The 13,775-nt window shown below is 38.6% G+C and overlaps 1 protein-coding gene across 3 annotated transcripts in view; it reads right to left on the bottom strand.

Annotated features, from left to right (window-relative positions):
* The window catches only part of Far1 (fatty acyl-CoA reductase 1), a 59,932-nt gene extending 46,431 nt beyond the window's left edge, over window positions 1-13,501 (bottom strand). For 2 of the 3 annotated variants that reach the window (XM_051192722.1, XM_051192723.1), the window contains exon 1: window positions 13,337-13,501. The gene's annotated coding sequence lies outside the window, so the exon portion shown is untranslated. Of the gene's footprint in view, window positions 1-2,374; window positions 2,426-13,336 lie in introns of all 3 variants that reach the window. The other variant, XM_051192724.1, reaches the window with a different exon arrangement.
* Window positions 13,502-13,775: the final 274 nt, after the last annotated feature.

Raw genomic sequence — 13,775 nt, 5'->3', positions numbered from 1 at the left:
AGAGTAGTTATTGTCAGTTGTGTGAACCACTGCTCAGAAACAACATTGCAGCATGTATTAAAGCACAAAAGTGACTACTGTGTTTGAAACTTTGCCATCCTACCAAAACTCATGTTGTAGTTTAATTATTAAGGGAGTAGAAATCTAATTGAACTATTATGTTTAGAGGTGGAGTCTTGAGTGGTGATGATATCATCAAGTATATTTTCTTTGACTGAATATTGATGGCTTCCTGGGGATGGGGGGGGGGGGAGGCAGAGGATTCAGATACACACGCATTTCCTGTCTCTTGTCATATAATATCCTTGGGACTTTGCCAACAAGGAAGACATCACTAGATGTAGTCCCTTGAGCCTCCAACTCTTTATGAAATTATTCAATCTCAGATATTTCATTACAGTAATATAACACGGACTAAGCAGCTACATACAGAGAATAAACAAAGTGGCAGGACTATGTTGCAATAGAAATTAAAAAAAAGAACCTTAAAACTGGCTCCTCTATGTATTTAATATACAGACACATTAGTCAAAGCCCACTAGAAGAGAAGGTTGGGTAAACTAATGGACAAAGAAGAAAATATTTCTGTTCTTATTTATACTTTCTCACTTTCTCATTCTGTCCCTCCCTCTCTCTAGAGAAAGAAACCTGAAAGCCACTAATTTCTTGTATTTCACAAGCATTCGGAAAAAGGAAGCATGAAGGAGAAAAACCACCACAGTTCAAAAATGCAGTCGGGGGCTCAGCAGTTCAAACACTAGCTGTTTTTCCAAAGGACCCAGGTTCAATTCCCAGCACCCACATGACAGCTCACAGCTGTCTGTAACTCCAGTTCCAGGAGATCTGAACCCTCACACAGACATACATGCAAGCAAAGCATCAATGAACATTAAAAAAAAAAAAAAAAAAAAGATTTAAAAAATTTTTTAGAATTATCTTTAAAAAATGCACAGCCAGGAATGCTCTACTAACCCAGGAAAAACACCATGTAACAAGGTCAATGACTAGAGTTATATAGCATCAAGCCAGGCATAGGTTTGCCCACACTTATTTCACACATCCAGCCTCAAGAACCTTGATAAATTTCCACTGAAATAAAGAGCCAACTGTGTGAAAACTTGGTAACCATCAGCCTAAGAAACTGATAAAAAGCCAAACATCATTATTGTTATTACAATTAAGGGTCCTAAGCAAAAGGCCTTCTAATGATGCCACCTAAGCTTCATGTCATGATAAATATGGACTCTTCCCAATACACAGAAAGAAAGCTGCAGTTACAAAAATACACTCTTAGTTCTTACAGTTGGAGATTTTTAAATGAGCACAGGAAAGAATAATAGAAAAAAGTTTTATATATCAACGTTGAAAGATCAAAAAAGGGTAAATGTTAGGAACACAGATTACATCATTGGGATACATGTACCTTCTGGTGACATATCTGTATGTCACCAAATCTCAGTACACAGCAGCAGTTTAAGAAAAAGTATGTACTGGTTTTATATTACTATTTAAGTAAGTAATTTACAGCAACCACTTAATTCCCTCACAATTTCTTCAAGTCAGGAATTTAGAAAAGGTTCCACAAAGCAACTGCATGTGAACATCCCTGGTTCTTGAACTTAAAAGTGTCAATGCCTCTCCTAACAAGGAGGTCAGGATTCTTTTCTAGCACAAAACCTCAGGCTAGTCTAGTTTCATTGCTCACAAAGCTGTCAATGTCCTCACAACCATGATTCTAATGTCCAAGCAGAAGCTCTCACCTTTACTGACAGTCTTGAAATCACCACAGTATAACTTTCTATTTACAAGACTTGAAGACAGCCCAAACTCAAGACATAAACACCACCTCAGGACGGCAAGTATTCTAATGGTTGTTGAATGCTAGAATCATGCCACCAAATTGTGACTGTGGCTATGGGGCTATGGGATTCCTTCATTCACCCAACTTGGCTAAAGTTTTTTTGCAGTTCAATGTGGGGGGAAAAAAAAGACGATGATTGAACTAAGTCTTTAAATCCTGACAGCAAGTGTCACCTTCTCTATAGTACTGACTTCATTGCACACTACCTTTAAAACTACAGCTCAGGGATGCAGATGTAGCTAAACTAGCAGGTGAGCTGGCACTGGTGAGATGTGCACAATCTAGATTGAATACTGCAAGGCCACAAACTTGTCTTTACCATGGATGTGACTGCCACTGTAAACCAAGTCAAGAAGGCACTCGCAAAGCAAACTAAGTGTGGTACCCCCAAACCAAAATGATGTTAGGCTCAAGGCAAAAAGAACAGTATCATCAATAGGGGCTTATCTAGAAACCTTTACAGGCTCTATAAGAAAGACAGAGGCTCTCAACTCTCAATGAGGCCAATAGTACCTTGCTTTTGATGTTCAAGGAATCTCTGGGTCCCTTCCTCAGTGACCAAATCTGTCAAAGGACAAAATTAGAACAATTTAGTTTAGCAATCTGTTTTTGTTTTCCAGTGACAGAGATTGACCCCAGTGCCTTGCAACATACAGTTGAATAGATCCTAATTGACTTCAGTTTCTACTCTATAATCAAACACTTCATTCCACAAGACAAACAAGAATTCCAAGGAATTTGGAAGTTGCTGGGGGGGGGAGGTTGTCCTCCCTTCCCCCTCTTTCTCCTCTCCCCCCCCCCAACCCCATTGAAGCAGTCTTATGTAAGCCAGGCAGGCTTTGCATTCAAGATCCTCCTGCTTCCATCTACTAAATGCTAAGATTATAAGCATACACCACCATGTCTGGCTTAAAAAGTTGGTTTTATATACCAAAACAAATAGACAAAAAGCCTAGAGAAAGAAGAAACCAAAGGTAGACCACTTAAAATCACCTTCCTTATGAAGTAGAGTCAGGTTTAAAATAGAAAATTAACTGGTTAATATCAGATTTTTTTTTAGATTAAGGAAGAAGGAACTTTATTACCATATCAAATGATACAAGACCATGTGGGAGGTTTTACTGTTGTTGCTATAATCCTAATATCCCAGGAAGTCAAAAATCAACTGAAAGCTTCACCTTGGTGATACACAACTTTTACACCAATGACTCCATTTTTATTTTTCAGGGTATGTAAGGGACTAGTATAGGAACCTTACTACAATGACTTCCTGTAGTTTTTACCAAATAATTGGTGTGTGTGCATATGCATGCACCCATGTATGTGGAGGTCAGAGTTCAACCTCGGGTGCCATTCCTATGGACCACCCACTATGCTTTTGAGACAGTCTCACGTTGTCATGGAACTCAATGAATAGGCTAGGCTGTGTACCCAGTGAACCCCAAAGGTAAGCCTATCTTCACCTCCCCAGTGCTGGGATAAAAAAATACAATACTCCTGTCTCTTTGTGGGTTCTAGAGATCAAAATCATGTCCTCATGCTTGAGTGACAAGCACTTTACCAACTAGGCCATCTACATCCCTGAGCCCCCTTACCACATATTATTTAGCTAGCAAACTTCTAAAAGTATGGTCCCATGGGTCTTATACTTTCAAACTTTTTATAGACACACACACACGTGTAATCAAACTTACTGAATAATGCCATTTTCCATTTCAATTAACTATGACCTTTAACTAGATTGTCACATTTAAAGTTGATAACCTTTTAGCCAAAACATGACAATTCACTTCAGTGAGACTATAAAGAAGACTTTACATACATCTTTCAGACTCTCATGTGAAGGTACATTGAAAGGCAAAGGTCTATACAGTAACTACAGTAACTACAAAAGATAAACTAACAAACTATTGACAAAATTGTATATATTTATAATATACAACATGTTTTAAAACACATGTACATTGTGAATGCAATCTATATGCAGTCTTTTCATTAAGAAAGTATAAATTCCTATGAAAGTAAGCTATACACAACAAATAAATGACCCAAAATGCAAACTCAAAATGTACAAACTATGTTCACACAGCAAAGAACAGTGAGTTCTTTTCTCAAAAATTAAAGCTTATCAGGCAGTTTTCCACAGACAAAAGAGTAGCTCTAGCATCTTGGATAACATTTCTTTTCTCAATAAAAGATGCTTGTGTCCAGCTCTGTTGTAAGCATCCATTGAAGTAGAAATAATAGCTACTGTTTGCCTACAAGGGCACTGATATAGCAGTATCTGTACTCTACATCCCTAATGTCTAAGGTACTTGGTAGTGAGGAATCTCAATGGTCCATTAGATTATTTCTTGGGCTACTACATGACCATTTTGTACACAGATACCCTACTTTAAAAACAGCACTTTCAAAAGAACTAGAATGCTTCTAGGATCTTATAATCCTGAAAACTTTCAGATGTTGAAACCCTGTCTCAAGAATAAAAGAACTTATACTACATCTGAGAGGAAATACCAATTCTATGGCACTAAAATTATATGCTTACAAGAAATTATGAATTTCTCAGTATTATTCATTTTCTTTTGATTCTGTTTCTAAGTTTAAGGCCTATAATTATAATTACTACAAAACCTACAGGAAAGGACTGTGTTCCTGTTTATACATAGTATGGTTTTTAAAAAGAAGTAGAAAGAAATGTCCAAAATGAAAAATGCAAGCAGTCGTAATAATGAGTTTAGTCACTAAGTGGGTGGGGTGAAATTCTCTCCATTTCAGGGGGAGAATCCTTCAAAGAAACTTGCCCACTATGTCAGTCACATGTAATTTTATTTTAGATAAACTAGAGAAAAATGACTGGACTGTATTTATTCCTTACCTTAATAAAAATGTTTCCATATTAAGAAATTTTTATCTTATTTTTAGCCTAGGAGAAATAAAACAGTGTTTGACATACAAGGTATACTAATACTTTGTGTTACCAAAGATGATGTTTTCAAACCTTGCTAAGTCTGCAAAGGAAATTAAAATATTCTCTTTTGTTTAAAAAGTCATGAAGGTTGTATACTGTCCACAATATATTTCATGGTTATTACTTCTTTAACCCTAAATATTATATGTAGACTACATGACCCAAACTGAGTCAAATTAATAATCATGTATCTTGTACAGTCTAAAGTTTACTAAACTCTATTCACAAAGTTAAACTTTCAAAACATGGTGAGAAAACCGGGTATTCTGTAAGCATATTCATAACTGCTGTTATGACTCATGACTATCATATTGAATGACTTATATGTAATCCTTAGTCCTTGCTCTGACTCCATGCCTCAGAGGTGCACCATACTTTATTTCCCTTGCATCACTTCTTCAGAAGGCTTCTGAATCTGTTTTTAGGGTTGAACCTAAAAACAGGGAAGTTCTGTTGGGAAATGGGTGAAAGAAACTGTAAACTATACCCAATCAGATTAGTAAAAGTACATTAGCATTACAAAGACTACAAGATGTCCACAAGTAAAGAAACTAAGAGAACTTCAAGTCCGGCCCTTCACAAATTTCCCAATACACCCAGAGAAACAATGCTCACTAAGAGCTTGTGATCACCAGATCAGCCATCTAAGTAATACTTCTCTAAAAAATGGGACAAACCTCTGAATACAAATCACTTAAGAAAGAAAGCACAATTGTCCTTTAATCGTAAAGCCACATATGAATAAAAAATTAAGCTAGTTACCAAGAACTGCAAAAAAGTGAACATTATCAAAATATATGAAGGATTTGTACCTGTATTCAAGTAATAAGTCTGGTTACTGCAATTAGTAATGCTGTTACATTTGATATTCAGAAGTTATAACAGTAATTTTCAAGAGATATTACTGCCAGTTAAACCATGCTATCTTTACCCAGCCATGGTTTTCAATTATCAGCCTTTTTTTATTAATTGTTAATAAAAAAAAAAAAGGAAAATCGCTTAATGGTTAGTTTAGATTAGTTACCAATTTAGTTGTAGTTTTTATTAAACTTCTACAATTTCATAATTGATTTTCTAACTAATCAAGACTTCAATTTTTGTAATTCAATTAGGAGCTACCCATATTCCTAATGGAAATCTCCTCCAAAATACACTTGTATCTTGGTAACAGTTATTATTCCACCAGAAAGTTTAAATTTAAAAGCTTCAGAGGTATTGTTGTGAGTCCTTTCTGATTATGGAGACATGAATATGAGGGAGGAAGTGTGACTTCCCTCTGGCTACAGCAAGTAAAAGTGGTAAAGAATTCAGAAATAGGGCCTGCTGTGTAAGCGGTGATAACATCTGCATTTGGATGCCAATGATCCTTCTGGTCTCTAGTTCCAGGGATCAAACTCTGGTCACATCTGCAAAGCAAACATTTTTGCCTATTAAGCCATCTTCCTGGCTCTAGCCAAAATTTTAAAAAGCATAAAAGATTTAACAAGAATGAGAATAATCAATTGCTACACTACTGGGACCATAACAACCTTGCTTGGGCAAGTTAATTAACATCTCTGGTTCCTTGTTCAATTCACTGAGAAGCTAGATCACTTACCATCTTCTAGCTCACAAAGTCTGTATGTCTAACTACTATCCATTGGAATAAGCTGTTTCCTAGTCTTACATTTGCTACTTAGATAATTATTAACTCTAAAAGGTCACCAAGGTTATCACTTTAAAGCAATTCACCTACTATTTACCATCTTCAGTCTATCAAATGTCCTACTATCAGCTAATTTACCTGCTTTCTCTCTCCTGAAAATCTCCTTATGATAACCTAATATTATTATGCCCTATATTTTAAATACAATCCACAGGTTTTTAGAAATCACATGTTTCTAAAAATCTTATTAAAAACCATTCTTCAAAATAAAGGGATGATGTGCGATTATGGGCCTCAGATTATGGGACTCAGGGTTTCACTGATACTCAATCCCATGGGCCACAAACCCTGCATTACTTGTAGAGCTATTTCAACCTACATGTGAGCTTCAAAATAACAGGATTTTCTTTTTCTCCACAGACTCTGCTGTTTAAGGGCGAATTAAGCTGGAGAACTTTCTTCTGCTGCAAGAAAAAAACAATATTTATGCATTCTGTTTCATTTTCTGTTCATTTAAGCAGATGCAGCCCTAGATTGTGTATATAAAATACTATCACCTATATCACCTATTCTGAAATATTTTGTAGTTACTTCTACATTACTAAACTGTTTATGGCTAAACATGGTGGCATTTATCTGTACTCCCAGAACTCTGGAGGCTAGGGCAGAAAGATTGTTAGTCAAGTCATCACAGCCTACATAAGAAGATCCAAACTCAAAAAAAAAAAAAAAAAAACCTGGCTATGAGCCAGGCAGTGGTGGCTCAAGCCTTTAACCCCAGCAAAGGCAGGTGAATCTCTGTGAGTGTGAGGACAGGCTGGTCTACGGAGTGAGTTTTCCATGACAGCCAGGACTACAAGCACACACACACACACACACACACACACACACACAAAACCTGTCTAGAAAACAAAACAAAACAAAAACAACAAAAACAAAAACAAACAAAAAAACCTCTAAATGCCCAGGAATCCAAAGAAGAATCCAATTGGTCTTCTCTTTAAGCAAGTATTTGCATGATAAGCTTCATAAATTTATGATTCCTATTAAATCACTTAGTTGTTAAAGATAAGTATAACATAAAAGAGAAGATTTGAGTTTTCACAGTATCTTTGCTGCCTACTATTTCACAGTATATTTGCTGCTATTATTATATAGTTCAGGAGTAGAACACTTACCAAGTATGAACAAAGCCCTGGATTCAAACCTCTAACATTGCACAAAGGAGCAGTAAATATTAAGCCATGATCCACAGACCTCAAAGGATTTTTTTTTTTTTTTTTTTAACTAAGCTCCAATAGTCAGGCTGGGGACCACTGAGCTACAGCTACAGTCTAGGTCCTGAAAATTTTAAGAAACCACTAAAGTTACACCAAAAGCTAAATATGGTGTTTTCTTCTAAGAAGACAAGAAAAATCTTTATGAAAATGCTCAGGTTTATAAACCTTAAGAACTTCTGCATTCTAGGAAATAAAAGTTATTCTTAGAATACTTCATAAGATGCCATGGTATAAATTCCTCCAATTCAAAGATATCTCATGAATCTCTACGCCCACATTTCTAAGAATTCCATGTATACAAAAGAGACATTATTTAAAGTCTCCAAGTGATTTATATCTAAAAGCGGATGGCACATGCCCACACTTTAGCCAAAGTACATCGATTTTTACATGTTGGCATACAATATTTATAAGACACCAGCACTTTTTAATGGGTGTGCCAAATAATCCACCAGGGACAAAGATACATTCACAAAACATGCGCCTTAATTTTTAGTACAACAAATGCCTTTTTCTAAGAACTGATGCAAGATCTTCACTATACCCACAATATTTTATATGGGTCTAAAAGATAAAGAGAAACGATTATGCATAAATATGTGTAAATTCCTTTACCATACCACCTACTATTCCTTCTCTCTCAACCTATCTCAATTCTACTTCATTTCAAAATATTCAGTTCACTACCTGTTTATAGAGCACAGTCCAGCATTACTACATTCTTTCCAGTACACATATTCAGTCTCCTTCCTAACATTCTACCTGCCCCAGGGCACCTTACTATATCTGATTTCTCTTGCACAATACAACAGAAGTTTCAAAATAAATTTATATGGAAAAGATTTTCATTCTACTTTGATTAACATGTCTACTATTAATATATATTATATGCTTTACTAATGATGTATTAGCTCAGATAAGACGTAACATCCATCCATTGCTTTACTAACTATTTAATGGGTATCTGCTAAGATAGCCTATCTCAGTAAATGTAAGGTAGCAAAAAAAACTGTAATTAAAAACACAAACTATATCCTTAGGAATCCATGACAAAAATGACAGGAGGGAAGAAAGGGAAAATGAGAAATGAGGTAAAAAGCAACAGTAGGTTCTAAGGTTCTCCTCCTTGCCAACAGTGACGGATGAGGAAACTAAAGCCCAGACAGGGGAAGTGACTTGCCTACAGTTAAACATGAAATTGTTAAAACTCAAACCTGCTAATTCACAGTTCAATGTGAATGTTCTGCATTATGACACCTTTTCTATATCATATTAGCTTAAAAAAATGAGCAATGATTTAAAGTAAATAAATGATAACTAAGGAAAGGCTAGAAAGAAAATGAACACAAATTCTAAAACCATTACACATTAAAAACTACATGCATCTCCATACTTCCTTAATTCTCAGGCATATTTGACCTTTAAGACACATTTTTTTATCTATTCCTAATGTTTTAAAGCTATACTATTAAATACACTGTCTTTTCAAAAATACTGAAATGTTGAAATATGCACCTCTAAAACAGAAAAATGTAATATATAACAGGCAGGCCCTGTAAGAAACAAACTCACTACTATTTATTTATAGGCAGGAAAGATCACAGGGCACAAACATCTGCAGCAGTTTAGCATGGTGGTGTATACCTTCAGTCTCAGCACTCAGGAAGTAAAAGCACACTATCACTGTGAGTTCAAGACCAGTCTGTTCTACCTAGAGAATTCCAGGCCAACCAAGACTTGGAATTAGATCCTGTCTCAAAGACAGTGGGAAAGGGTACTGAGACCTATCTTTTAGGGTATCGAATAGCTATTAAATACTGGAGGCTATGATGCTTTTTTTCAACCACAGATATTAAGATGTAAATAAGTCCTTATCTGTTCGAATTTTAGAAACAAAGCATAGGTTTGGGGATTTGTTTGTTTTTTTCAGACAGGACTGTATGTAACCTAGGCCAGCATCAAACTAAGTATCCTCCAGGTTCTGCCTCCCAAGTGCTGCAATTACAGGCACATGACACTATGCCCCATCAAAGTTAAGGACTATGTCCTAGTTCTGTCACTTAGTTCTCTAACTTAAGTTCTCTGAAGCTCATTATCCTCATTTGTAAAATGCAGCATGCACATAAGAAAACTAAACATTTATTTAAGGAACATAATACAGTATCTAGGTGAAACAGAAATCACAGTACACTTATTTCTCCCTCTTCACTTATGAGATTGAACTCAATTTGAACTGACCCTTGGGCAAATCCTAGTACTTTATTTGACAATAATTACTTGGTAAACAAAGACCTATTTTCTTGATATGCTTCCCTTTGAATTGGGAATAAAAGAGTGAAGCATCTATGTGGTGTGTGTTATACTTGTGTGTGCTTCTGCATGTGGAGACCAGAGGTTGACATCAGAAGTTTTCCTCAATTACTTCTCCACTTAATTTTGAAACAAGTCTCTGATTTAACTAGACTAATAAACCAGCAAGCCCAGGGGATCCTCCTGTCTCTCCCTCCCCAGGCATGCTCGACAGTTCTTTGTGGGTGCCGGAAATCCAAACTAAGATCTTCATGCTTGCACAGCAAACACTTTACTGAGTGAACCATCTCCCAAGTTCCAACAGTGAATTTTTAACTGTTTAAGTAGATGAGTCAAATATAAATGCAGCACTTTTATACTGTTTACTGAACTGAAACTCGTAAGTCTGTATCAAACCCACCAAAGAGGAACAATAGAAATGATGTGTGGGAAGAAGGAAGGATATAAGGCTGAAATAAACAGTTAAAATCACCCAATACTATGACTAGTTCAATGTTTCAATGTTTTCTTTTATTCTTAAATTCTTTTCTTAAACTCTAAGAACAAATGTTCAGGAAAGTCAGAACCCTATCTCTACAATTCAAGGTACTTTAATAACCTAATCCTCCAGATTAATCAAATACTATCTTTTGGGAAGCACCATTTCAATTCACAACAAATCAGTCATTTCCAACATGAAAACAGGCCTTCCAAAATAGCTCACATGGAGCAGCCATTAAGACCATCTCTGCTCTCACCCCAAGCTTAAACCTACATATTCCCTATTGCCCTGTTTCTGTTGAATAGTTGTTATCCCTTAATGATAAAAATAACAATGCTCAAAAAGTACAATCATATTCAGAACACTCAGATCTTTCTAGTCAAAGACTAAAACATTACAAGGGGTACTGCTAAGATTTTTGCCCTGAATATGACCATAACTGTGACCACACCAAATATTTAAATTGAGTATCCTCCACTAAGCATGATTGTTGGCCCCTATCATAATTGGATTCAGTAATCTTGAGATTATGTTCCCATTTCTTTTTTCCTTTTTTACCTCAGTGGCTCTTTTCTAGTCATTGTTCTTCTGAGTCTCTTGGACTTTCTATAAAAAGTCAGCTCTAGGCTTCTCTAAACAGCAAACTCCTCAATATCTACAAAACCTTTCCAAGCAATCTTTTTTCATTCTTTACTGACTTCTTTTACAAGAAGTCTCTTCTATAACAGGCTCAGGTCTGACCTTTGGATTATCTGTTAAGTTATGAATCTCCAGCATTTACCAGTGCCTGGCATCAAGCAAATACTCAATTAATGTTTACTGGCTGATTCTGCCAATCCTGACTTGCCATGCAATAGCTGGTGTGACCTTAGGCAAGTTAAATCAATCAAAAGATGATACTTGGAAAGCTCAAAACAGTTTCTGCCACAAAGTAGCAACTAATAAATTTTGCTATTTTTAACTTTCAAAAAAAGAAATATATTTGGGGGCACTGTATGTTACTGCCCTGTAACTGTTCTGTTTCCTTCCAAACCATCATACAGAACCACTATTTACCAACCAAGCTTCAAAAAGAGGCTTAGCTGATTACTATGTACCTAATCATTCAGATTTATCTGTAATTTGCATTAGAAACCAATTTCATTTGTAAAGTACTTTTGGTCCAGAGTTGCTTATGTTTCATCCAAACTACTGGATTGTAATCATCCTTGTGTCTAATAACCCACAAACCATTTCCTTGTACAAATGATTCAATATCCACCTTTTCCAAGAAACTTGCCCTGCTTGACCTTACCTGAACCCTGTCTCTGCTTAGAGGTAACTATCACTTGGGCACTAGGGGATTATAGTGGTTGTGTTACCCACAAATACTTTCTATGTCCTAAAGAATGATCCCTTAGCTAAAATTCTATGCTGATCTGGTGAACAAGAAAACATCTATACAACTGCTCTCTTGGATTTTGTCCTTGACACTGATAACTCTTCACAGGCCTTTTGTCCTGTCCTCAAGCAGAAATCCCTCCCATTTAAATCCACTGCCTCCTAACTCTGCCTACACACTGCAAATAAAAGCTTCAAAGAGAAAAGCAATAACAGTAACACACATATACTGTCTTTCTCAAATGAAGATTTTTTTTTAACTACAAAACTCTTCTCAAAATTGTAAGTAACTACACAACAAACATAATACAAATTCTACTACATTCAAAAAGATTGCTCATTCAGGAGTGTACAACTATATTCACACATTAATCCTCAATTTTGTTTCTGTAAGAGACCTTGCACCATTTTTATGGCATATTACACATACCCAACAAGATAACTTACTCTTTGAGTATTGCTCTTAGCACTTTTCTTTGTTAACAGAAAGAACTAAGCAATACCCCAATCAAAACCAAATAGTACTTAATACCATTGCTTCTGAGAGGTCAGTTTGTGTGAGCAGCGGCAAAACAATCAGATGGATCGTACAGAGGACAGGATAAAGATCAGCCTCGGTAGCAAACACTGTGTCCGACCCTTCCTAAGTATTGAGTGAAAGACTGTCATCTTGAGGCACTCACTCCAACTCAGTTCTCACTCCACTATTCACAAAAGCTCCCCACCCTTTAGCAAGCACACAGAAATCCACCTAGACTGCTCCCTGTGTACTTTCCAAGAAGCCAAATAACACCTTCTATTCAAACATCCTCCATTCACCCCTAACCTAAAATCCCTCACTCTTCGGCCACCTTCCGGTTTCTGTGTACCTGCTTACTACACTCCACATGCCCAGTCCCCATTGGTCCAGAGACCTTAACCTTCAAACCCCAAATCAGTTCTCCAGCTCCCAGCCGATTTCTCCGCAACCCCATCGAAACCAACCTCCTAGGGACCAACCCCACTCCAGACCTGGGGCCTCTCACTGGACTCACTGGACGCCCTCTCACGAGCATCACTCTCTTCCTACAGACCCAGAATTTCTCAATCCCAGGCCGCCACCCTCCTCCGTTAACTCCGCACCCCACCGTGACCGCCCCCCCCCCGCAGGCGGTCCCCCTGCCTCCAGGGGCTGCAGGCCAGGGCCCTCCCCGCTCCCTCGCCGCGGCCCCGGGCAGTCGGGAGGGCGGTGGCCCAGCCACGCCGAGCAGGGACCGTCCCAGCAGAGGCAGCGCCCCCGCCTCCAGGCGGCCGCAGCGGGGCGGGGGCGGGGCGGCTCGCAGGCCCCACCTCAGCGCAGCCCGGCCAAAACGGCGGCCGGGCTCGGAGGGGCCGCGGCCGAGCCTGCGACAGAACCCGTGCTTCTCACCTCGACGCGGAAGCTCGGGCCTCGCTCTCCCTTCAGCGATGGCTACGCCGCCGTCGCGCTCTCCTCACTCGCTTTTTCACCGCCCCCGACCGGCTGCTGAAGAGCGGACAGACAGCGGTGCGCCCATTGGCTGGGTCCGCTCTGGCGTCAGCGGGTCCCGGCCGCGCCTCGGGGTCTGATTGGCTGGCGCGGCGCCTCTTTTCCACGTCTGCTCCTGATTGGCTCTCGCGCACACCCTTCCCGGGAGAACCGCTCACCCTCCACTCTTCTTCAGCCTCCCACCCCAAACCAGGTTTCCTCCCCCCCCCCCCCGGGCGCGACGGCCAATGGGGGAAGCGGAGAGAGGCCGAGAGGTGGGCGGCTGGGCGGTGTGATGGGGGAAAGCGCAGCCAATGCGAGCGCGCCGCACATCCCGGCTCAGCAGCGCCGCCTCCGACCA

This window comes from Phodopus roborovskii, unplaced genomic scaffold (assembly GCF_943737965.1).
Source record: "Phodopus roborovskii unplaced genomic scaffold, PHOROB, whole genome shotgun sequence".
NCBI lineage: Eukaryota > Metazoa > Chordata > Mammalia > Rodentia > Cricetidae > Phodopus > Phodopus roborovskii.
The sequence above is the reverse complement of the archived record's forward strand: the minus strand, read 5'-3'. Positions and strand labels throughout refer to the sequence as shown.